The sequence below is a fragment of the Xenopus tropicalis genome, chromosome 6 (assembly GCF_000004195.4).
Source record: "Xenopus tropicalis strain Nigerian chromosome 6, UCB_Xtro_10.0, whole genome shotgun sequence".
In the NCBI taxonomy this organism is placed as follows: domain Eukaryota; kingdom Metazoa; phylum Chordata; class Amphibia; order Anura; family Pipidae; genus Xenopus; species Xenopus tropicalis.
In genome coordinates this window covers 14,568,708-14,593,367 of record NC_030682.2, presented here as the reverse complement: position 1 = coordinate 14,593,367, position 24,660 = coordinate 14,568,708, and the positions used below count along the sequence as shown (strand labels likewise).

The 24,660-nt window shown below is 44.8% G+C and overlaps 1 protein-coding gene across 2 annotated transcripts in view; it reads left to right on the top strand.

The window, feature by feature from the left end:
- The window catches only part of prkag2 (protein kinase, AMP-activated, gamma 2 non-catalytic subunit), a 149,668-nt gene that overhangs the window by 11,577 nt on the left and 113,431 nt on the right, over positions 1-24,660 (top strand). Inside the window, exon 1 of one of the 2 annotated variants that reach the window (XM_012964333.3) lies at positions 17,940-18,092. The exons of the other annotated variant lie outside the window; for it this stretch is intronic. The gene's annotated coding sequence lies outside the window, so the exon portion shown is untranslated. Of the gene's footprint in view, positions 1-17,939; positions 18,093-24,660 lie in introns of those variants that run through there. 2 annotated transcript variants of the gene reach the window in all.

Sequence of the window (24,660 nt, the reverse complement as noted above, 5' to 3'; positions counted from 1 at the left end):
ACTACTGACAAGACATCCATGTTGGCCCTCTGCATGTGGCAGGGAGGAAGGGAGCTGTGTTTCTGAACTGAACCTCTCACATATCAAACTTTATTTGAGACACTTAGGTGGTACTCATGTAGTACAAGTGTAGTAATAGAGGTAGAGTTGATGCAATGATTTTCTTTAACATTGTGAACACACTGACACCGCTAATGTTGCCACCGGGCCGGATCATCTGAAACTGGGGCCAGTATTACAAATTACAATGAAGCCCCCATTCCACCCAACTTACCTTTTTTATTTCCCAGAGTGCTCCATGTCCTGCCCTCTGGCCATGGTGCATTGTAGACCCGCCCCCTTTATGTTGTAGCCCAGGCTTCTTTATGACATAGCCCCATCCCCTTTTGTTTTCCACTACCATTGGCTGGTAAAAGTTTTTTTCGAAAGGTGGCAACACTGCTGGCACCAAGCCCCTTCCCCTAGTTTTGACTTAAAGCCCCCCAGTTAGTGTCAGACTGGGGTGTCTGTGGCACACCTGGACTGACACCTCTGGGGCCCCCCACTCCAGTTGTGAGCTTCTCAGAGAGACCAGACACCCAACGCCATTTGCCCCTACATACATAAAATGTCACCCACAGCTACTAAGGAGCATAGAATAAACCAGTAGCACAGCCATCAATTGCAAGGTGCAAAGAAGTGCCTTCTTCAGTCCCTATACACATTCACAAAGGGCCAAAGTTACTAAGGAGCGGGACTGGGTTGACCATTCCCACTGGGTTTCTCCGTGTCCCGGTGGCCCTGTCCCCCCTTGCCTCCAGGTTTATGCAGTTTGTAGCAAGCAGTTTGACAGCCCTGGGAATACAGAGTGTTTCTGATTTGTAGAACATTAAGTTCTGCTATTGTGTATCTCCCAATGCAAAACATATGCAGCGGAAGAACTCTCAAAAGATTCTGATTCGGCAGCGATTGTTAAATCTCTGTTACTATGGAAACATTGCAAATCATCGTTTGTCACTAATCGTATAAATTAAAGAATAGAACAGTTGTTTGCTGTACCCTTGCAGCTTGGGAGCTGGCAAATAAAAAGCGAAGAATCAAAAATATATATGTTTTATACAGTGAAACCTCAATTTTACATACCCTGATTTTAAGTTTTCCTGCATTTTACACCATTGTTTTGTGGTCCTGCTAATATATAACACATAATAAACTTCCTTGATTTTACATTTTCCTGGATTTTGCACCATATTTTTCTGGTCCCCTGAAAAACATAAAATGTCACGGAGGAGTTCCATAACCTTAAATTCCGAGGTGACTTCTAATATTATCATATTTTACAACAGGGGGTACTTTATTTATTATAATATATTTTTTAGTGAGTGACAAAAATGGCATCACTAAACTCCGATTATAACTGATGACATCACTAAGCACCGGTTATAAGGATATAATTTACAATTTTGTCCCATAGGAAAATGACCAAACTGTATATTATAATAATAATACCAATGGTGCAAGCAAATGGGATGATTCAAACTGGCACTAGGTCTTGTAATTTATAGCAAACATTTGCATTTTTGCTTTTAAATACAGTAGGTGCCCAGTAAGTGCTACTTGTCCATTGGTAATAAGAACTGATTACATTATGTGCTTTTTAATGGATATTAACTGAGACAGAATTATATTGTGTGGAACTGAAAGGTAAACTGATAAACTGTAAATCATTTTGTAAAATCAATGCTTAGAGATCTCTGATGCCACCACGTCTGGACTGGGATTCAATACTGGCCCTGGCCCAAACAGCCCCCCCACCATCCCATTAAATAGTGAGTGTCTATGGCATCTTACAGCAGCCCCCCCAGAACCCACAGATTGGAGTGTGGGCCTGAATTCCACACAATATCAGTGACGTATGGGCCTTGGGCTGTCAGGTAGATCTACTGCCCATAGGATGGGAAGTTCCCTTACAAATTAGCATCACTGGTCTGTATATTCAGTTCCCAAAAAATCTGCTTGCACCCATTTAATATATTTAGAACTAAATCATGGGTGAGTTTACCAAAGTACACCCTAATGGGCCAAATTAGGCCAGCCCAGTATCAGCTGTTTAGAATCTAGTTAGGCAGCCTAGAAAAGCTCACTGGGTCAGGACTTACATTCAGCTAAAATCTGTTGTACTGTATGGACAGCTTTAGTCCATTACTAACCTTTCCTTGCCCTTGCCTTTGTGCTTAGGTTTATCTGAGCAGTTTTGGCCAGGACAGTCTGCCCAATATGTAATTTCCAAGCCTAGAACAATAGTCATATTAGGGAGGAGAGTGAGTGATCAGGAGATAGAGTGGTGGAGATAGCCAGCTTGCTGATGCTTCATATGAAACATTTGAGATCTTGGCACTTATTGAACATTTGAGAACTTGGCACTGGAGACTGAAGGGAAGACATCGCCATGTAGGTTAAACTGTAGATGAAAGTTGCATTCATATTGAGTCTATACACTCGGTTGGTTACACATAACAAGACTTCTGCAGGCCATGCCATTAGTCTAGCTCAGGGATCCCCAAACTTTCTTACTTGTGAGCCACAGTCAAATGTCAATGGACTTGGAGAGCAACACAAGCATCATCAATGTTCATGGAGGTGCCAAATAAGGGCTGTGATTGGCTATTAGGCAGCCTCTATGCACCCTATCAGCTTACAGGGGGCTTTATTTGGTAGGAAATCTTGTTTTTATTCAACCAAAACTTGCCCCCAAGTCAAATTCAAAAATAACTCCCTGGTTTGGGGGCACTGAGAGCAACATCCAAGGGGTTGGGGAGCAACATGTTGCCCCCGAGCCACTGGTTGGGGATCACTGCTCTAGCTTAATCCTTATCTTTTTACGGTTGCACTTACTTTCTGTGTTTCTTATTTAGTAGTTGTGCTAAACCAGGACTGCTCCTGCCATGAGTGATATCCGTGCCTTAGGCGCCACTTTACCAGGGGCAAAACAAAGCTTCTGATAGATAGAAAACCAAGTTTTAAAAAAAGATTAAGTTGTAGAAGAAATGTGAGATGTCCAGATGGGTATTAGTTATTAGTATTAGTTTCAGGCCAAGGAAGTGCCAATAGCTGATGGCATGGGAAAGCTGATGAGTAACATACGGAGGAATCGCTAAGTTAATGATACCTGCTGTCTTCTTCTAAATTGTCTTGGGTGCCCCAAAGATGGAGCTTGATTGAATAAGGTGCGCAGGGCAGTTGCCGCATTCTGGAGATAAACTCATAATGGCTTTCCCTTTTCTGCCTAATCACATTGTATCCCGATTAGCGCATTGAGCAGCTCAGTCGGGCATTTCAGTGCCACCATCATGTACTGTGTGATGAGCTGAAATGTGAGGCATTTGAAACAAAGGTCTCTTGTTAGAAAAGGTGAAAAGCCAGTGCCCTGGCGCTGAGAGACACTCAGCTTAAATATAAGGTTGGAAATTGGTATGTGGAAAGAATGCTAAGTCTCATTTAGTGTACATAAGAGAGGCCTGGAATCCCAATAGCCCAGAACTAAGCCATTGTAGTCTATTCAAACACAGAGGCTAATGGGAAAGCCTCTGACTAACAAAGCCACACCCATACCTGCCTTAACTCCTCCCTAATCTCCTCCTAATCTATCATAGCCCCCACCTTTTTTAACTACCCCACATATTGGAAATGTCCTGCCTAAATAGGCACGTGTACAAATTGAACCTTAACCCGCACACCCTTAGCTCTCCAAAAAAACACTCACCGCTCGGTGCACAATGCCCAGGGGGATCGGCACCCCCTCCACAGACTCCAAACAAATAGCAGTGGCACTCAAGAGCTTCAAACGGGACTAGCCCTTAAAATTCTTTATTGCGGAAAAACATGCAACGTTTCGAGGCAAAAACCGCCCCTTTGTCAAGCTTGACAAAGGGGCGGTTTTTGCCTCGAAATGTTGCATGTTTTTCCGCAATAAAGAATTTTAAGGGCTAGTCCCGTTTGAAGCTCTTGAGTGCCACTGTTATTTGTTTGCTGCCTAAATAGGCAGTCAGGAGGTATGCTTTGGATCATTATTAAATATTTTGAATATTATTGCGCGTTTTGGAAAATTTCAGGGAAGTTTGCTCCTATTTCTGAAACAGAAATGGAATGTTTGGAAATTCCCTATCTGTCCAGTTTGTATAGAGCAGCCGCAGAATGAGCCAGCGTAGGGCCCTAAGGTTTTGGCCCCTGTCCTTATTGAAAAATGATTCAGTATTCAGTGGATCCCTAGAAGATGATTTGCCCTAATATAGCTGTACCTACTGCACCAATGGGAACTCTGACCTCTATTCAAAAATGCCTTGATAGATAGATAGATATATAGATAGACTGATGGATAGATGGATAGATAGATGGATAGATAGATAGATAGATAGATAGATAGATAGATAGATAGATAGATAGATAGAGAGATAGATAGATAGATAGATAGATAGATAGATAGATAGATAGATAGATAGATGATAGATAGATAGATAGATAGATAGATAGATAGAGAGATAGATAGATAGATAGATGGATAGATTGATGATAGATAGATAGATAGATAGACTGATGGATAGATAGATAGATAGACTGATTGATGGATAGATAGATGATAGATAGATAAATAGATAGACAGACAGACAGGTAGACTGACTGACAGACAGTTTTTTACACGTTAAACAGAAGATGACATAAAACGCACAGGATCCAGAATAAAACTCAGTATGTAGAGATGTGGGCGTTGGAGTCATTTGAAGCTCACTGACCTGAGTAGAAGCTGCTATTGGTTGCTAAGGAGGCACGTGACAAGCTCTGATTGGCCCTTGGGGCCTGGTGCCCTGCATAAGCGACAGCCTGACAGTGATCCTGGGATTATATTTTCATATTTAAATACACATTTCATCTAATTAGGACAAGGCACGTTCTTCATGTTCTGTCACTTGATGCCAGTACCAGCATTATATTAACCCTGTAAAGTCCCTAGCTAAATGCTGATTGGCTGCTTTGAAGAATCTCCTCCATAGAATGCCCCTCGTGGCAATATTATTATTCAGCGATACAGTACAATGACTTCATGCATGTCTGGGTATAGAGTGTTCTATAACAGTTGGTTCTGCTGAATACACAAGATTGCTGTGTTCTACTCAAAACATCACATGTTTTATCGTCACCTGATATTTTTGAGTTATTAACTGTTATAGACCATTTACTTAACTCCTATTTACAAGCAACTTAATCTGGGGTTGGCTTGTTGGTAAAAGAGACCTTACAGGGACCACTATTTATATAAAGGTGATGTTGAACTACCACCATTGGACTTTGATTGTACGTTGATGCTGGGAGTTGTACTTTCATGCCAGTCGGCAGCTGCTTTGTATCTTGGGCCAACTGGGCACTGTCACTTCCCGCCACCCACGCATGATGGGCCGACACCTCAAGGCTTTACCACCCCAGCTGTGAAGGACCCCCATCCCCATTTTGAACCCCCCTACTACATATATCCTTTTGCTTGCCACTGCCCAGCACTGCAAATTTCTGCTGTCCTGGAGTCCCACTGGCCCAGTCTGACCTTGGTAGGCCATTTAGGGGGAAGCATCAGGCCTGGACTGGGATTCAAATAGGCCCTGGCATTCCCAGTACCCAGAGGCCCAAACAGCCCCCCAGCAACCCAATAAATAGTGACTGTCTATGGCAGTGCTGTCCAACTGGCGGCCCGTGGGCCGCATGCGGCCCGTGACCCCCCTCTGTGTGGCCCCCCCACCTGTCTGGCTGCTTTGATGGCTTACTCTTGTGTAAGCTTTAAATGGTATCAGTACTGTGATTAACTGCCCCCCCTGCATGGTTCTCACCTCAGATTCAGGCTGTAATCAGGCTGTATTGTTTAAATATGTAATCCCCTGTACTGTTCACACCTTTTAATCTCTGCATTGTTTACCCCCTGCAGTGTTCACACCTCAGTCTCAGGCTGTAATCACCCCCATTGTTCCCCTGTTCACACCTCAGGAGCAGTAGAAACCCACAAATAATCCCTGCACACTACAAAAAGAACATATACTGAGGTGGTACTGCAATTAAAAAGTTTTTTACTATATAGTTATTGAGCAGACTGTAGGAGCAGTGCCAGCATTGTGTCACTGTAGGCTGCCTGTGTGTGCACACAGCATAGGGCAAGCAGAGTATGGCACACACAGGCAGGGTAGGGAAGGCAGAGTATGGCACACACAGGCAGGGTAGGGAAGGCAGAGTATGGCACACACAGGCAGGGTAGGGAAGGCAGAGTATGGCACACACAGGCAGAGTAGGGCAGGCAGAGTATGGCACACACAGGCCAAGTTTGGCACAAACCAGCCAAGAATGGCACACACAGTGAAAGTATGGCACACGCAGGCAGGGTAGGGAAGGCAGAGTATGGCACACACAGGCCAAGTTTGGCACAAACCAGCCAAGAATGGCACACACAGTGAAAGTATGGCACACACAGGCAGGGTAGGGAAGGCAGAGTATGGCACACACAGGCAGAGTAGGGCAGGCAGAGTATGGCACACACAGGCCAAGTTTGGCACAAACCAGCCAAGAATGGCACACACAGTGAAAGTATGGCACGCAGGCAGGGTAGGGCAGGCAGAGTATGGCACACACAGGCAGGGTAGGGAAGGCAGAGTATGGCACACACAGGCAGGGTAGGGCAGGCAGAGTATGGCACACACAGGCAGGGTAGGGAAGGCAGAGTATGGCACACACACACACAGGCAGGGTAGGGAAGGCAGAGTATGGCACACACAGGCAGGGTAGGGCAGGCAGAGTATGGCACACACAGGCCAAGTATGGCACAAACCAGCCAAGAATGGCACACACAGTGAAAGTATGGCACGCAGGCAGGGTAGGGCAGGCAGAGTATGGCACACACAGGCAGGGTAGGGCAGGCAGAGTATGGCACAAACAGGCAGGGTAGGGAAGGCAGAGTATGGCACACAGGCAGGGTAGGGCAGGCAGAGTATGGCAGGTTTTTGCTGTACTACAACCATTAATATGGGTATGATCATGTGATAACATGGGTGTGGTTTCAAGTGGGTGTGGTTTCAAAAAGGGGAGTGGTCAAAACTGGCTTCCATTATCGGCCCTCCACCACGTAGGTCGGAAAAATTCCGGCCCTCGGTACAACAGAAGTTGGACAGCACTGGTCTATGGTATCTTACAGCAGCCCCTCTGGCATTTTCCTGAACCCACAGATTGCCAGTCTGAGCCTAGAAGTCATTGTCTGTGTTCAATGCCTTTTATAAGGTGCTGTAAAGAGGGCATTTAACCCAGGGGCCCATTAGGGGACATATTATATTGTGTAACATTTGTTAGGTATTTTAGTGTTGGACTGCAACTCTGGAAGTTGCAGCCCAACAACAACTGGAGGTGTTGCAGGCCCACAGCCTTCCTGACACACTAAGTAAACATATGTTCACAGCCTTAGTTGCCCTTTAATAAAACAAAACCCATATACAATCTCAAACGTCAGCAATCCAAATTGTGCCCGTAGCCATTTCCAATAAATGATTTGCCAGTGATTGCGATCAGTAGCTGCTCAGCGCATAATACGGATGCTGCCGGGGGCAATTTGTGGCTCTTGATAGGATCTTTAATAAGTTACACATGTTGGGGGTAAATGAGGTGAAGGGAAGGAGGACGAGGCACCCTATTCTGCCTTCTCACAATGCGCAAAGAAGACCTGCCAACTCTTCCTGAATCACTGGTATTTATACCCCTGGCAGGGGAGGATCTGGAGCAAATATTGCACTTGTTTTTGACATCGTTATCCCTCCCAGCTTCAATGAAGGTGTTACTGGCTCAGTTGCACTTTCATCTTGGTTATGCTCATTGTCTTATGCTTCTTCCATAATCATTCTATTGTGGGATATTTCAGTAAATTACAGGTTCCTCAATGTTCAGAGCTCAGGGTGGGGGTCCCAGACTGAAGGCCAGTGAGGAGAGATTTGGTTGCTTTTTATTCCTGAACAGGGTGGGATTTGTCCTGGTTGCTTAATTTCTGACCTAGAGCACATTCTATTTGTAATCTTGTTATGATTGCTGGAGTCTACCCCAATTGTTTGCAAACTGGGGGGCTTGGAACACTGGTGGTGGGGGTTGGGGCTCAGCCTAAAAGCCAGTTAGGGTGGGCACTGGGGAGAATGGCCATTTGCTCTGCTAGATGCACCTGGAAGCCCAGCAAGAAGGTCAATTAGGTTGAGAATTAGGGTGAATATTTATTTACTACCTAGATATTCTTGGAAGTATGACTGAATGACTGATTTACCGATATTTTCCTAAATCTGTTCAAGCTTAGTCAGTGTCGGACTGGCCCACCAGGATACCAGGAAAACTCCCGGTGGGCCCTCCTGCTCCTGACCATTTGGCCTGTTTCATGGTCACATTCCCTATTTCTGAATGGGAAGGAAGAGGAGAAATAGATGGAAGAATAGATGCTAGCATGTAAATAAAAGAGACTAGGAGAATAAAATTATTAAAATAAATAAATAAAAGTTTGGAAAGCGGGCCTAGGGTCAAAGGTTTTCTGGTGGGCCCCCTGGCCAAAGGTTGGACCATCAAGTATGAAATCACTGGTCTGCACAAATCTTCATGGGGTTGTCCTAGCTAGGAAGTATAGTACATCAAGGATTCACTATTACAGAATGTTATCTCTATGTAAAGAATATGGGGCCCGGGGTAAGGCAGGATGGCTAGGGCTCCTTCTGCACTACATTTCCATCCCCTGTTGCTGAACAATAATACTTATCAGTAGGTCGTCTTCCACTAAGGCAGGGATCCCCAACCTTTCTTACTCGGGAGCCACAGTCAAATGTAAAAAAACTTGGAGAGCAACACAAGCACCATAAAAGTTCATGGAGGAGCCAAATAAGGGCTGTGATTGGCTATTAGGGGCCTCTATGCACCCTATCAGCTTACAGGGGGCTTTATTTGGTAGGAAATCATGTTTTTATTCAACCTAAACTTGTCAGGAATTCAAAAATAACTCCCTGGTTTGGGGGCACTGAGACCAACACCCAAGGGGTTGGGGAGCAACATGTTGCCCCTGAGCCACTGGTTGGGGATGCACTAAGGCAACCCAGAGCTGACAGTTTATGTAAAATTATCTACCTTGTAGGTTGATGCCAGGGGCATAGACGACCATACCAAGGTTGGAAGGGACAAAAAAAAAACCCTCCCTAAAACCTTTTCTGGATCAAGTAAATATTAGGAATTCATATTTTAACTGACTTAATAAAATTAGGAAGGCCTGTTTGGTTGTTACTTACTATAAAAGTGCAATAAAAATACAGCACATAGATTCTTATCAGCTGGAATTGCTTGTGCCCAGGAATCACCATAGCACTGTTTGTACTGTGTGCTGCTTAATGACTTTATTGCTGGATATTTGTGTGTATATTCCACTGTGTTAGAAGCTGCCATACCGACACGCCTTGCAACCTTATAAATCCTGGAACACTCAAAGTACCGTGTAAAATATTCTGTACACATAATATGCGGGGCTTTCATACTGCTGACTGTTTGTGGCAATTAATAATGGAAGCTCATCATTCACAAACTGGCTAAATGTTCCCCTTTATATAATCCTATTTCTGGAAACCGATTGAATTGTGTCTGTCTTTGCTCATAAATATGTCATTATCTGGAGAATGCTCATTCCCATTGTTATCCTGTTAGCTTCGCATTGATTTTTATTTCCCGTGCAACCTGACTTAGTTGCATTAAATCTCCAGCTGCCCCATAGCTTTATAAATGAATTAGATACTGACCATTATTAATAATTAATATTATAAAAAATTTTTTTATATATATATATTTATAAAGTCCAAATATCGGCACTCACCAAACTAATAGCCAATGTCCGGGTGCTAACCATAAATTCATGTACAGTCTCTAAGAAAGCACTCACGGTAAAATATAAAAATAAAATAATTTATTAAACAAAAAAGTCTACGCGTTTCGATCCATATAGGATCGTCAGCAGGTCCTGATGACGATCTTATATGGATTGAAACGCGTAGACTTTTTTGTTTAATAAATTATTTTATTTTTATATTTTAACGTGAGTGCTTTCTTAGAGACTGTATATATATATATATATATATATATATATATATATATATAAAACTACCAGGGGTGTGTGACTGCACCGGAGCGTTAGGTTGCCTGCATGGTGGGGAGGGTGCCCATTGCAAAGTGGGGGGTGTCTCTAGTTACGCCACTGAATTGTTCTGTAATTGTCTGTACTGTTTCCGGATGTTAAAACAGAATCATTTAAGGCTCTGGTTACCTTAAACTGAAATGAATGTCAATCATTAGATCAAATAAACTCTGGTGCCCGGAATGACCCGCATGGCTTTGGGCTATTGGATCTCTCTTCAGTTTGCCCACGTACACAAACAACCAAATTGCCTTATCCTGTTTGCTGATCTGATTGGCTTTAATGCTCTGGGTGACTTGGAGCCAGTGGGGTAACTAGAGAGGAAGCATGCCCCATGGCTGTGGGGAGGCCTGGGGATCAGGGGGGTCTGCTTTCTCTATAGCAGTAAAAAAACTCCCTCCTCCCCAGCCACTTTCCTAATTGTGAGTGGGAAGGGAAGGCAGAGGTGGGTGGAAGATGCCGGTCGGGGGCGGGCATTGGGCCGACAGGGGTGGAAAGTGGGTGGTCTGGGGAATGGTAGGAATTTCTGTGCTCCAGGCCCCTCTGAAGATTTTTTGCTGGGGGACCCAGCACACACTAGTTAGGCGACTGCTTGGAGCCCAGACAGTTCTGGGTCAGCAGTGACTCTTTTGGGGTTCTGCCTGGGGCTGGGATAGTTTTTATATTAAAGTGGTATGGTCTTACATAGGGGGCTGTAACTGTGGGATAGTGTATATAATAATGCAAGCTGGTGAAGCTGAGAGAAAGTGCTGATAATTGGTTTATAGTGAGTACTGTATGGCAAAGGGTCTGGGGAAGGGAGTTTCAGATCCATAATACTAGGGGCCCTCCTGCCCACTGCCAATTCATAAGATCTAGCCCTTGATTTTGCACTTTTTCTCTAGTTCGCCACCTTGCTGCCAGCTGCCAGCACTGCAAGATGTTTTCAGTTTATAGCGGAATATACTTATTATAGTGCACAGTGGCTTACCTACATCCCCCCACTGCACCAAACAGTTCCCCTTTCGGAATGCCAGGCTACAGCTTTGATTTCTCCTTCTCTGATGTTGCAATGTAACAGTCTGCACCACAATCTGTTTTAGAGCTCTGTCGTAGCACAAGCCTAGTGCCAATGGACATAACCTTATGGCCAAAAATATTGGCCCCTTTCCAAACAACTGACCAAGATGTAATTAAAAATAAATGGATCTACTCCCAGTTCCCAGTATTTTTTGTTTCACAGAACTGTTATTCTATTCAGAACTTATTATTCTTTCAATGACACTGACAAAATCACTGACAAAATCACTGACACCCAAGACAAGTTGAAGCCATGAATGAACTTGCTACATCTCTCTATAGGCAGTCTTCCTCTACTCTTCCTCTACTGACTGCTCCACTTCTCCAAGATCCAAAAGGGTTCATTTGGATTTAGCTCTGCACCCATTGCTGGTCACTTTGGAACAGCCCAGCATTTTGTCTTTGGGTCATTGTCTTACCACAAGAACCTTGATCTATGACCCAGCTTTCTGGCATTGTTTTTAATATAATGTTCCAAAATGCCTTGGAAATCTCATGATTTCATGATTCCATGCACAGACCCAAGGCACCATGGTGCACTGGCAGCAGAAGCCATCCAAAGCAGTAGCTAACTTCCTCCATGTTTGACTGTAGGGGTGGTGTTCTTTTCTTTGAAGGCTTCATTTTTTCTCTTGTAAATAAATTGATGTTGTGTTTTGCCAAAAACAAACTTTATCCCAATAGGATTTTGGCTTTTTTAGGTGTGTTTTAGGCAAATTCCAGATGGGCTTTCTTTGTCTTCAGTCTGTGATCAGTGTTTCTTTTGTGTCCCTTGTCCAGGGAGATTGGCCAGAGTGCCAACGGGCCTCACATAACACTACGTAAGGCTGACACAAGAACATTAATGTCTTTGGAGAAGGACTTGTAATTTTGTGAATTCTTACAATTCTTTGCCCTACCTCCTTGGACAGCTCTCTCAATTAAGGGCAGATTAACGTCCAGGAATGCACTGGGCAGTGCTCCCCACAGGTCTTCCCCAACACCACGCTATGTTCTCCCTTAAACCACCTCAACTCCATTCCTACCCCCTTTCAACACTGCTTGGCCCCTTGGAAACCATGGAACCCTGACAACCGCCCTGATTGCTTATGGTAATCCACAACTGCTCTCAAATACTTTAAAGGAGAAGGAAAGGTAAAATCATTGGGGGGTGCCAATATGTTAAGCACCCCCCAGTGATTGTATTTGCTTACCTTGTACCCCAGGTTGGTGAAAACCCATAGCAACCAATAAGTTTTTTTAAACAAGTGACTAGTAAATGCTAGCTGCTGATTGGTTGCTATGGGTTACTGCTCGTGGGCAAACTTAGTGCCCTTTAAGTCTTTCATCTGCTATTTGCACAGCTCCAGGCTGCCCTTCTTTAGTTGTGCTTGTGTTCTTTTTTTCCTCCACATCATATTTAGATACTCTAAACAGTGTATATTACTCCTACCCAAGCAAAGCTGTGTCTATATTTACAGTATAACATTTACGCTCTGGCTTATATTACATTCTCTGTACTCACCAATGCACTTGTACATTAGGTCAGTAGGAACAAGGACTCAGCAAGGGCTGTTGGGTAATTTCAGAAAATAACATGCTCAATTTGGCACAATAGCTCTTAAAGCTCTTAAAAATAGCAAAACTTACATCCTGTAGCTATTTCTTCTTCTTTTTCTTCTTCTTCTTCTTCTTCTTAACAACAACAATAATAATAATTACTTAATATATAATAATAGTATATAATATATCTAGGCTGACTTGGTTTGTGCCATAGAGATTCTTAACACAATGGTATCTAATAGAGAATTCTTATGTAGCCCCCTTGAATTCTGGCCCCTTTGGTCAATATCATAATCTGATTGCTATCTGTCAGTTTTTACTGTGGTAGGAAAAACAGCAAGCATACATTGTAGTCATTATTTCAGGGTCAAGTTGCTAAAGATAGTTAGGACTTCAGGGAAACCCCCGGTGTATAGTTCCCTGGCAAACTTCACCCAGTATGGAGCTGGAACATATATCCTGGAATATTTGCTGCCGACCAAATTTCTTCCTCTTAATTGCCCCTCTTGCAATTAAATGGTGATCACCTACACTCACACTGTGCATTGTGGGTCAGAAATGCAGCACCGAATACCAGTCAGACAATTCCTATTCACCTGGATGGAGGAGGAGTTAAGAGCATTTTGGTGCAACCAAGATTCGTGGTCCTTTTCAGATGGTTTCAGGTACCACCAACATCTTGAATCTATTGGAGCTCCTATGTAGCATGGCTGAGTTCCCAGTCAAGAATTTATATCCCCATCTCAATGCTATATATCTTATATATCTTATATATATGCTTGTGCTGACTCGTTATTTCAATTTTTCACATCTCCTGTTACGGGATACCCATTGGGCTACATAATGCAGCCCCTATTAAAATAACTATAGTTATATATTTCCATTGCCTCCCAAACAGAACAATGTTGGATGAACATACCCAGACCTTTTTACTTCTTCCCAACCATGCCAGTGTTTGGGTTGGATAAAGTGAAAATGGCCCAGGGCACCATACGTCGGTATTCTTGTAACCTGGCATTACCCAACGATGAGGATTTTCTGGTTCGGCTGCCCGAGCAGGCACAGTACAAGTGCTTGGCTTCTTTGGGAGTCGCTGCCCTATCTGTGGTGGATAAATATGAATTACAAAACTGAGTAAAATAAACTCTCAGGGTTGTAAGGATAAAAGGTATGGTAAGGATCACATGCAACTTGCTTTATATTAGACATGGACTTGTACAGACAAGACCTCTGGGTGCTCCTTTTAGACTGAGAAAGTATTTTTTATACTTCTCTGCCCGCCTGATATACCCACCCAGCTTGGCAGCCATGAAGGCCCATTAAATACATCAAACCCAACCTCTGAACCCTTCCTAGAGACCCCCTGCCCTTCCGTCCCTCTCTAATTGGAATCACAATACATTTCTTTTGAAAGCTGGATTTCTGGCAGCCGACTATGTTGTTGCTGCAATAATTTCCCCTCCGTGTGTCGTCCCTGAACACAGGCGCGGCAAGGCTGGCATTTGTGTGAAGAGAACATTGTGTCTTCCCTCTCCACGTTATCTGCTTACACAGTGTCAGCTCTGCATTATTTGGGATTTGGGTGAAGAACTGAGAAATCCAGTAGCGCTGCTCTATCATAACAATGTCATGTGTTTGTGTCCTATGTGCCACCGCCGCTGCACGGCTGGCCATGAAGTGACTATACTCCCACAGGCAGGAATTTATGGAAGATACAAGTAGCTCATTTATAAACACTGGGCAAATTTGCCCATGGGCAGAAACCCATAGCAACCAATCAGCAATTGGCTTTTTTTTAACCAGCTTCAGGTAGAACAATAAATGCAATTAGATTGGTTGCCATGGGGTACTGGCCAAGGACAGATTTTTCCAGTGTTGATATATGACCCACTGTTCTTTATGCCTGAGACCCTGGGTAGGTAATATTGATTTGAAGGCAACTTTATAGACCTAGGAGTTGTTGACCTAGGGAAGGGTGGCCTGGGGCTTTGAGAAATCTGGAGGGTTGTTCCTGTCCTGGATCCTGGCATAACTCTTGGGCGAGGGAGAGAGGCAGTATGTACCATTGGGGCCACCCGCTAGGGCTATTTGACTCTTGAACGAAGGTGAGGTGGCATCAGTAGGGCAGTTGTGGAGATCCCAAGCAATTCTAATGCATATCAGTCCTAGAGGATACAAGCAGGGCCACTATAGTACACTCATTCACGGTTGGCACAGGCTTGTTATAAGTCTGTAGCCCATCCCATAATTTATGGTATACTTTCCCTAACTGTGGGGCTGCATCTATAGCAGGCTTATATGTCTATGAAGAATTGTTTTAAACTGGCATCCACCCAGGACCAGAATGGGAGGTGATTGGGCAATGTGGCAGGGATTCATAAGTCAGGCCTGTCAAACTGAAGTCCTACAGCCCAAATGCATGCCTCCAGGGGAAGTTTATGGCTCCCAGCCTGCTCAATGACTCTTCTTTGAGTAACATATAATTGTAATGTAGTCTGGGCCCCCACTAAATGCTGGATAATAGGCCCACCTCTGGTCACTTTGCAGATGAAACTTGGATTTGGTCCTGAGCCTATGCTTGAGGAGTGCCAACGAGTCCATTCAAGTATCTGTATTACATGACCAGCAGGACGGGATAGGTAAATGTCTGCAAGAGGGAACCTTCTTTGGGGTTTTTGTTCCCCCTTAAACTGGTGTTGTGTTACTTTAGTCATTGATATCCCAAAAGGCCACATTTGTAGGAGACTGGCCAGGAACTGCCCAGTTAAGCCACAGCCTGTCATCACACAATTGCTCTAATACATTTCTGTCAATGGGAGAAATAATCCAGGGACATTTTGCTGAATCTTTTTTCGGACCGGACAGAGTGCAACAGCACACCCATGGGCATGCCCAATGTTGGGCACATTGAGGGATTTGCCACTTGCAGCACACCAAGGGTTCAGCTGGAGGGGGAGCTGTCGTGGCCCTTTTGAGTAGTCAGGGGCTATATTTAACAGGCTTTGAAATCTTTCATGTTGCTCATAAGGTGTCTCATTGGTTCGATGTTATTGGCCCTTGAACAATTATCAATGACTTGTCCATATGTTCATGGCCAAATCTTCTTAAGGCTAATGCCCCACGGAGAGATTAGTCGCCTTTCCACCGGCAACAAAGTGAATTGCCAGGGGAAAGGCATTGGTGTCACTTAATTCTTCCAGTTGCACAAAGTTTCCTCATGTAGGCAACTTCATAAAGATTGTCGCCTGCAGCAGCAGAGATTTATCGCGGGCAACTAATCTCTCTGTGGGGCAATAGCCTAATGAGCAAATATTATGGCAGCAGCGCAGGGGACAGCCACCTTTATCTTATCTTAGGTATAATTTGGAATGAAAGGTATGTAGGTTGTGTGTTTGCGATAAGATAGGGGAAATTAGTTTTCTTGTATTGTAGACTGACGTCAGCTGGTTAGAGTGCTACTGTAGCAACAGCTGAAGGGCCACAACATCAGCAACACTGATAGAAAGTGTTACTGTCTCAATCTTGCCCTACTGTCTCCATCTTGCACTACTGTCTCCAGCCTGCTCTACTATCTCCATCTTGCCCTACTGTCTCCAGCCTGCTCTACTGTCTCCAGCCTGCTCTACTGTCTCCATCTTGTACTACTGTCTCCATCCTGCTCTACTATCTCCACCTTGTACTACTGTCTCCAGCCTGCTCTACTGTCTCCAGCCTGCTCTACTGTCTCCATCTTGTACTACTGTCTCCAGCCTGCTCTACTGTCTCCATCTTGTACTACTGTCTCCATCCTGCTCTACTATCTCCACCTTGTACTACTGTCTCCAGCCTGCTCTACTCTCTCCATCTTGCAATACTGTCTCCATCCTGCTCTACGGTCTCCATCCTGCTCTACTGTCTCCATCCTGCTCTACTGTCACCATCCTGCTCTACTGTCACCATCCTGCTCTATTGTCTCCATCTTGCACTACTGTCTCCATCCTGCTCCACTATCTCCATCTTGTACTACTGTCTCCAGCCTGCTCTACTCTCTCCATCTTGCAATACTGTCTCCATCCTGCTCTACTGTCTCCATCCTGCTCTACTGTCTCCATCCTGCTCTATTGTCTCCATCCTGCCCTACTATCTCCATCTTGCACTACTGTCTCCATCCTGCTCTACTATCTCCATCTTGTACTACTGTCTCCATCCTGCCCTACTATCTCCATCTTGCACTACTGTCTCCATCCTGCCCTACTATCTCCATCTTGCCCTACTGTCTCCATCCTGCCCTACTGTCTCCATCCTGCCCTACTTTCTCCATCTTGCAATACTGTCTCCATCTTGCCCTACTTTCTCCATCTTGCTCGACTGTCTCCATCTGCTCGACTGTCTCCATCTGCTCGACTGTCTCCATATTGCTCTACTGTCTCTATCCTGCTGTGCTATTAAACGCTCCTATGTACTGCTGCCCAGGGTACTCCTTGCACTGTCTTGCCTTATTATATACACTGTCTCCCCTGGCACCATCTTGCCTTATTATATACAGTCTCCCCTTGCACCATCTTGCCTTCTATATACAACCTCTTCCCTTGCAGGATCTTGCCTTACTATATACACTGCCTCCCTTTAGATCTTACCTTACTACACACTGACTCATCTTACACGTTACTACACTGCTTTTCCTTTCATCATCTTGCCTACTATACACACTACTGTCTCCCCTTGCACCACCTTGCCTTGCTATACACACTGTCTCCCCTTACACATCTTGCCTAATTATACTCACTGCTTTCCCTTACGTTATCTTGCCTTACTATAAACCCTGCATACCTTATACACACAGCCTCCCCTTACACTATCTTACCTTACCATACACCCTGTTTCCCTTATACACACAGCCTCCCCTTACACCATATTGCCTTACTGTACATAATAAGGGCACAGGAGAAGTGGGGCATAGGGACATACATCCTTGCAGGCTGGAGGGGCAGGGGGCATTTAGAAGCCTCGGCTGCCTCCTTAGCGGGAAGAGTTAATGTGTCGGATTCCTGCGCTCATGTAACAAGATCTCTGAGCAGTTCTGATACATTTTTGGCAGGAGTATGTCGGGATGGAGCTGCCGCTGCCTGTAATACCCTGTGTCACTTGAGCTGCCTGCTCTGCTCTCATCCTACTCGCTAATGGGCACTGCTGATGCCCATCTGTTGCAGGAGAAAGAACGGAGGTGGGCAGCGGCAGAATGCTGCCATCCCCAGCACTGTAATGAATGAATGCCTATGGGAATCTCCGGCCAGACTGCAGCTGATTCAGCTCTGTAAGTGGAGGGTCTTCCGTGTGATGTTTGGGGAGACGGAGCTGCCATTAACTTCAACAGGGGAGGCTCTGCCTCTGGGATACATGGTACAGATTCTTGTTGTGGTGGTGGGTTTGGTGTTATGGCCCTAGAATGTGCTGGGTGTCTGTGTTGGTCTCTTCTCTCTGTTTGTGCACTTCCTATGGCTAAAGTCACACTTGGCCTTTTCTCTGTCAGTGATATCAGTGGTTTTTAGGATTTCATCCCACAAACACTCTGCTGGCAGAGAAATGCCAAGTGGGACAATAGCCTAAAACAACAAGGAAACCTGGCAAGGTTGGGGGTAGGCAGTTTGTCACCCTACAGAGACTTCAGTTACTGAGCCATAAGCTCTGGCTGCTGCTTCTCTTCTTTAAAAACCTCTAGAGGTGTGACAGTTAGTGATGGGCGAAATGTTTTGCCATGCATGGATTAGCAGCGAATTTCCGCATTTCGCCATTGGTGGATTGTTTCGCCAAACAGCTGAAAAAATTTGCAGCAGAAAAACTCGTCGAAGAATAGCCGCGGGCACAATTTTTTTTGATGCGCGACAATTTCGCCGTTTCGCAAATCTTTTAAAAGATTTGCGAATTTTTCGGCGAAACGGGACAGATTCGCTCATCACTAGTGACAGTGCCAGCTTGCCTGCTGTGCCAGTGCCCCCTTGGGACTGGGTGTGCCTCTTCATATTACATTTCTTTATCAGAACCATGAGGAGCAAATCCTGTAGAGGTAAGGTTATTCCCATGCATGGTTGGAACAAACCATTGTCACTAAGGGCAAGATGGTGCCACCGTACTTATAGGGAAAACTGGCAACCAGTGAGGGGCACCAGTTGGCCCTTGCAGATTAGTGACTAAGATTCCCAGACTGTACCTTACAGAATATTTTCTCTCACCTATCAGCTTTTTACTTGTCCTTCAAGGCAACAGCACATGAAGTGGTTTTGAGGTAAAATTGTGTGAAAGTGGCCAATAGAATGAACATAGTAGGCAATAACGAGTGACAGAAGGTAGGCCATTTTGCCCATTATCACGATCTGTTCACAGTGAGGAAAAAGGCTAAACTTGCCCCGTGTGCCATTGTCCTTCCATGAATGTGACTCCAAGCTTGCAAGCAGGTCCCGGTGAGTTGTCAGTAGTCAGAGCCTTACTGGTTGGACCTGAATGCACTCCCATACAGGGCCAGTATCTGAATTCCCATTAGTTAAAGGAGAAGGAAAGGTTAAAACTAAATAAGCTTTATCAGAAAGGTCTATGTAAATACAGCCATAAGCACTGACAGAACTGCTGCTGCATGACATTTCTTTCCTTCTATCCTGTACACATGTTCTCTGGTATCAGACTTTCTTCTCTCAGCTCAGACCTCCAGAGCTGGGGCTTGGGCATGCTCAGCTTGCTCCTCTCTACCCCTCCCTTTTCCCTTCTCCCCCTCCCTTCTCTGCTGTAGTCTGAGCCCAGTGCAGACAGGAATTAACCTATGTGAAATTGCCTGCAGGAGGCAACTTTGGGCGCTTGCCTTTCCACCGGCAGTTTTATTTGTTTATTTTGTCAGTGGAAAGGCATTTCGGTGGGATTAGTTGCCTGCTGTAGCGGAGATCTATTGTGAGCAACTAATCTCTCAATGGGGCAATACCCCATTTCCAGCTGCCCCTTTCTTCTCTGCCCCCAGAAGAAGCTGCTTTTACTGCTTCATAAACTCAATCTAATGTGCCAGTCACAGTCCATTTGCTCTTGGCCAATCGGCACGCATTAAACTTGGGGCTATTAAATACACTAAACATGTCCTGCTGGTGTGTTAAAGGGCTGTCCCGTGCTGTGGCGTGAATGAAATTGGGATTTATCCCTATTTCTCGAATGCAGGACTGGGCAGCAATAGGGAAGCACATAGAATATACAGGCCAATTACACCGGATCCCTTCTGGATCACATTACCTTGTTTTGGAACCTGATACACCCAAGGCAGTGACTTCTGTTCAGTGACTCCGTCGCCCTTAGTAAACAGCAGCGAGTGCACAGTTCATGCACAGGGCTCTTGGCTGGGGCACACAGGCTCCGCTAATGCCAGAGATAAGTGGATATTCCGATTGGAAGCGCTGATAGCCAAGGGGAATTGCTTTATTTAAAGGGAAAGTGTTACAGGCAGGTCTGAACTGGGATTCAAAATAGGCCATGGCAATTTAGGGACACACAGGCCCAAACAGCCCCCCACCAGCCCAATAAATAGTGACTGCCTATGGCATCTTACAGCAGCCCCTCTGGCATTTGCCAGAACCCACAGATTGCCAGTCCGGGCCTGGTTACAGGGTACAGTTACTTCTAATGCATTATAAAGCTGGTCCCAGTACAACCAAACTACATAATAATTATATATCGTCCAGCATTTCAGATGTAAAAACTGGGTTATGTTTAGGCCACACCCACATTAGACTAGCACACACTCGGAGCAGGCGTGGCCACACCCCCTGTCAATCTCTAGCCCATAAGTATCCCTCTCAATTTCTGGTGATGATCGGGGTGTGGCCTAAGTTTTCCTGCTTTTCAATGTTCAACTGCTGGGTGGTATACATTTGTTGTAGCAGAGTCAGACTGGGGTACCTGGGGCCCACCGTGTACCCAACTCAAGGGCCCACCACACAGCCACCACTGCTCTGTGCTCCAGCCCTCCCCCAGCCAACACTGTTTCAGCTCCACTACACTACTTATTTTGCTGTTAAAAATTAAAGATGGCTGTGCGTTCCACTGTGGAACTCATGTCCATCTTTAATTTTTAACAGTGAAGTAAAACAACATATAAGGGAGCAGAGGTGGATGGTTTGTGGGCTGGTGGAAGGCCCAGCAGGGTCGGGGCCCATTGGGTTTTTCCCGGTATCCTAGTGGGCCCGTCCGACCCTGTGCTGTAGCATCTAAAGGGCAAGTAGGATAACTTTTCAATGATAATGTTGACATTCTAGGAAAATTTGCAAGTGGTCTTCTTTTTATGATTATTTAATTTTCTGTTCATTCATTTTCTGGGGTCCTTCTTGCCAGCACTTCTTAAGGGAGGATGAAAGGCTCAGCTCTCGTGTTTACAGACTGTTTGGTCGCTGTTCTGTCACAAAGCGAGGCCTTGATTCTGTGTTTAATCACCGGCATGTACAGTACCCAGTGTGAATGGCAGAAATCTCCAAACATCTGAAGGTCGCAAATGTCTAGATTGAACGTTGCACAAACAATACGTGGCCTTATCCCGGGGAGATTAATGTTGTGTGGGTCCCTGAAATGCCAGGCTTGCCGGAGCGCACCGACAAACAGAGATAATCTCCATCCTCCTCAGTGCAGCGTTCCGTTGCTATGTCATAGCCATTCAGATTGACAGCTTTATTCTGCATGTACCAGCACTGGCATTTATTGGGGGGGGGGGGCTGTGGTTTGTAGGGAGTATAAGCAAATGTTTTCGGGCCATACAGAGTAGAATAAAGGAAATTCCATTGTGCCCCACAGATGCATATCCTTTCTGGGAAGGGACTTTAACTGTAGCATACATCATTCCCATCAGTGGAGCTTACAATCTAAAATCCCAAAATCCCATTCACACTATGGACAATTAACCTGTGCACTAATATCAGTTGCACGTAAAACCCCATTCTTTAAAAATACGTGCGTTGAGGGGGCTCTTTGCACTTCCGGAAGCTGTTCCCTGTGCCACTCTGTCCTTCCTCCCTCCTGTTCTGGATCAAGTGCTGCTGCACCTCCTGACACAGGGGAACCCTGGCGAGGTCAGACTGGGCCGGAAAAAAGGTGGGCCCTGTCGAGCCAGGCCCACTTCATACCTGGAAGTGTGGGTGATCCCCCCAACCTGATTGTGGCTAAAAGAAGGAAATAAAAGGCGTGTGGGGGGGTTGTGTCGGGTTTTGAGTTCGGAGGAGCACGTGACTGGGGTCTGGGCCCATGTGGGCCCCCGGGCACCCTAGTCCAGCACTGAACCCTGAAGCTACCGCCACCTCCGAGACAGGTTATAACTCCGGAATTCCCACAGTGTCCTGTGTCAACACCCCTGAGTTCTGCACCACCATGCAGTTAAACTTGAGCAGCAAGTTGCACAACCCATTATCCAGAAAGTTCCGAATTATGGAAAGGCCATCTCCCATAGACAAATGGTTTCCTTTGTCTCTGTAATAATAAAACAGTTCCTGTACTTGATCCCAACTAGGATATAATTACCCCTTATTGGGGGCAGAACAGCCCTATTGGGTTTATTTAATGGTTAAATGATTCCCTTTTCTCTGTAATAATAAAACAGTACCTGTACTTGATCCCAACTAAGATATAATTACCCCTTATTGGGGGCAGAACAGCCCTATTGGGTTTATTTAATGGTTAAATGATTCCCTTTTCTCTGTAATAATAAAACAGTACCTGTACTTGATCCCAGCTAAGATATAATTACCCCTTATTGGGGGCAGAACAGTCCTATTGGGTTTATTTAATGGTTAAATGATTCCCTTTTCTCTGTAATAATAAAACAGTACCTGTACTTGATCCCAGCTAAGATATAATTACCCCTTATTGGGGGCAGAACAGCCCTATTGGGTTTATTTCATGGTTAAATGATTCCCTTTTCTCTGTAATAATAAAACAGTACCTGTACTTGATCCCAACTAAGATATAATTACCCCTTATTGGGGGCAGAACAGCCCTATTGGGTTTATTTAATGGTTAAATGATTCCCTTTTCTCTGTAATAATAAAACAGTACCTGTACTTGATCCCAATTAAGATATAATGACCCCTTATTGGGGGCAGAACAGCCCTATTGGGTTTATTTAATGGTTAAATGATTCCCTTTTCTCTGTACTAATAAAACAGTACCTGTACTCTACCTGCCAGAGACAGATTCTTGCCCCAAATAAAGCCCAGGAGGGAGCTGCCATACTGTTACCCTAATATAAATAACCCTCCATAGCCTTAATTAGCCTTTACAATTATAGTGGTGGCAATAAAGGGAGATAAACCGTGTTATAAACAGTGACTAGGTAACGACTGTACTCATAACACTGACAGTGTTTAACTGCTGTACTGACCCGGCCATGGAAAGTGACCCGTGGAGCTAGCACTCAGCAGGGAAGCAGAGCTTGGGCGCCTTGTTAATCAAGGCCAAAGGAGGACACGCTAATTGGGGCATGGGATTCTGCCAGGTTCTGATGCCAGGATGTGTTCTGTATGAACCTTGCCATAGCCAGGAGCCTGCACTATCCAATCAGTTTATTGCTACTTTCTTTGCTTTACAGATATTTAGCTCCTTATTTATTTTACCTAATTATGATATATGTAATAGTCTCAGTCATCTTTATGTATATATTGAATTAGATAGGATCCAATTACGCTTTCTCTGTTCATTTCTCCTGTGGGTGCTGCTTATTCTTTCTTATCTTTCCCACTTTGTTTGGGGGGTGGATTTCCTGTTTATAAACAAAGTTTATATAATTAAAATATTTTAAATACCTCAGGTTCAGCAAAGGCATGCAAGGGTTAAAATAAATATTTATAAATGTCACTAAATACTCTTTCCCTCAGTGGCCAGGAGTACTAACTGAATATATATGTTTGATTTTTTTTACAGAGGGAGCAGGGTATTGTATTTAGTGCTTGTCTGCATAAAAGAACAGGTGCCTACAGCCGTGTATGGTGCCTACAGCCGTGTATGGTGCCTACAGCCGTGTATGGTGCCTACAGCCGTGTATGGTGCCTACAGCCGTGTATGGTGCCTACAGCCGTGTATGGTACCTACAGCCGTGTATGGTGCCTACAGCCGTGTATGGTGCCTACAGCCGTGTATGGTGCCTACAGCCGTGTATGGTGCATGCATAATTGGCTCAGGCCTTCATTGCCTAGGGGGCTTTTACTTTTGCTGGATAAGTATTTTGCTGAAGGCCAGATAGCCCCTGATAGGTCCCTGGCAGGAATCCTATCTGACCCCCAATGGTGGCCATGACAGAACCCTACATTGCAACAGTGGAGATAGAGACTTCTCAAATGTGCCAGACCTACACAAAATATATCACTGAAGCCTCTCTTGCCTTATCTCCTATCTCAGGATCTTCTCTTCTTCACTGCAGCCTCTCATGCCTTATCTCCTATCTCAGGATCTTCTCTTCTTCACTGAAGCCTCTCTTGCCTTATCTTCTATTTCAGGATCTTCTCTTCTTCACTGAAGCCTCTCTTGCCTTATCTCCTATCTCAGGATCTTCTCTTCTTCACTGAAGCCTCTCTTGCCTTATCTCCTATCTCAGGATCTTTTCTTCTTCACTGAAGCCTCTCTTGCCTTATCTCCTATCTCAGGATTTTCTCTTCTTCACTGAAGCCTCTCTTGCCTTATCTTCTATTTCAGGATCTTCTCTTCTTCACTGAAGCCTCTCTTGCCTTATCTTCTATTTCAGGATCTTCTCTTCTTCACTGAAGCCTCTCTTGCCTTATCACCTGTATCAGGATCTTCTCTTCTTCACTGAAGCCTCTCTTGCCTTATCTCCTATCTCAGGATCTTCTCTTCTTCTCTGAAGCCTCTCTTGCCTT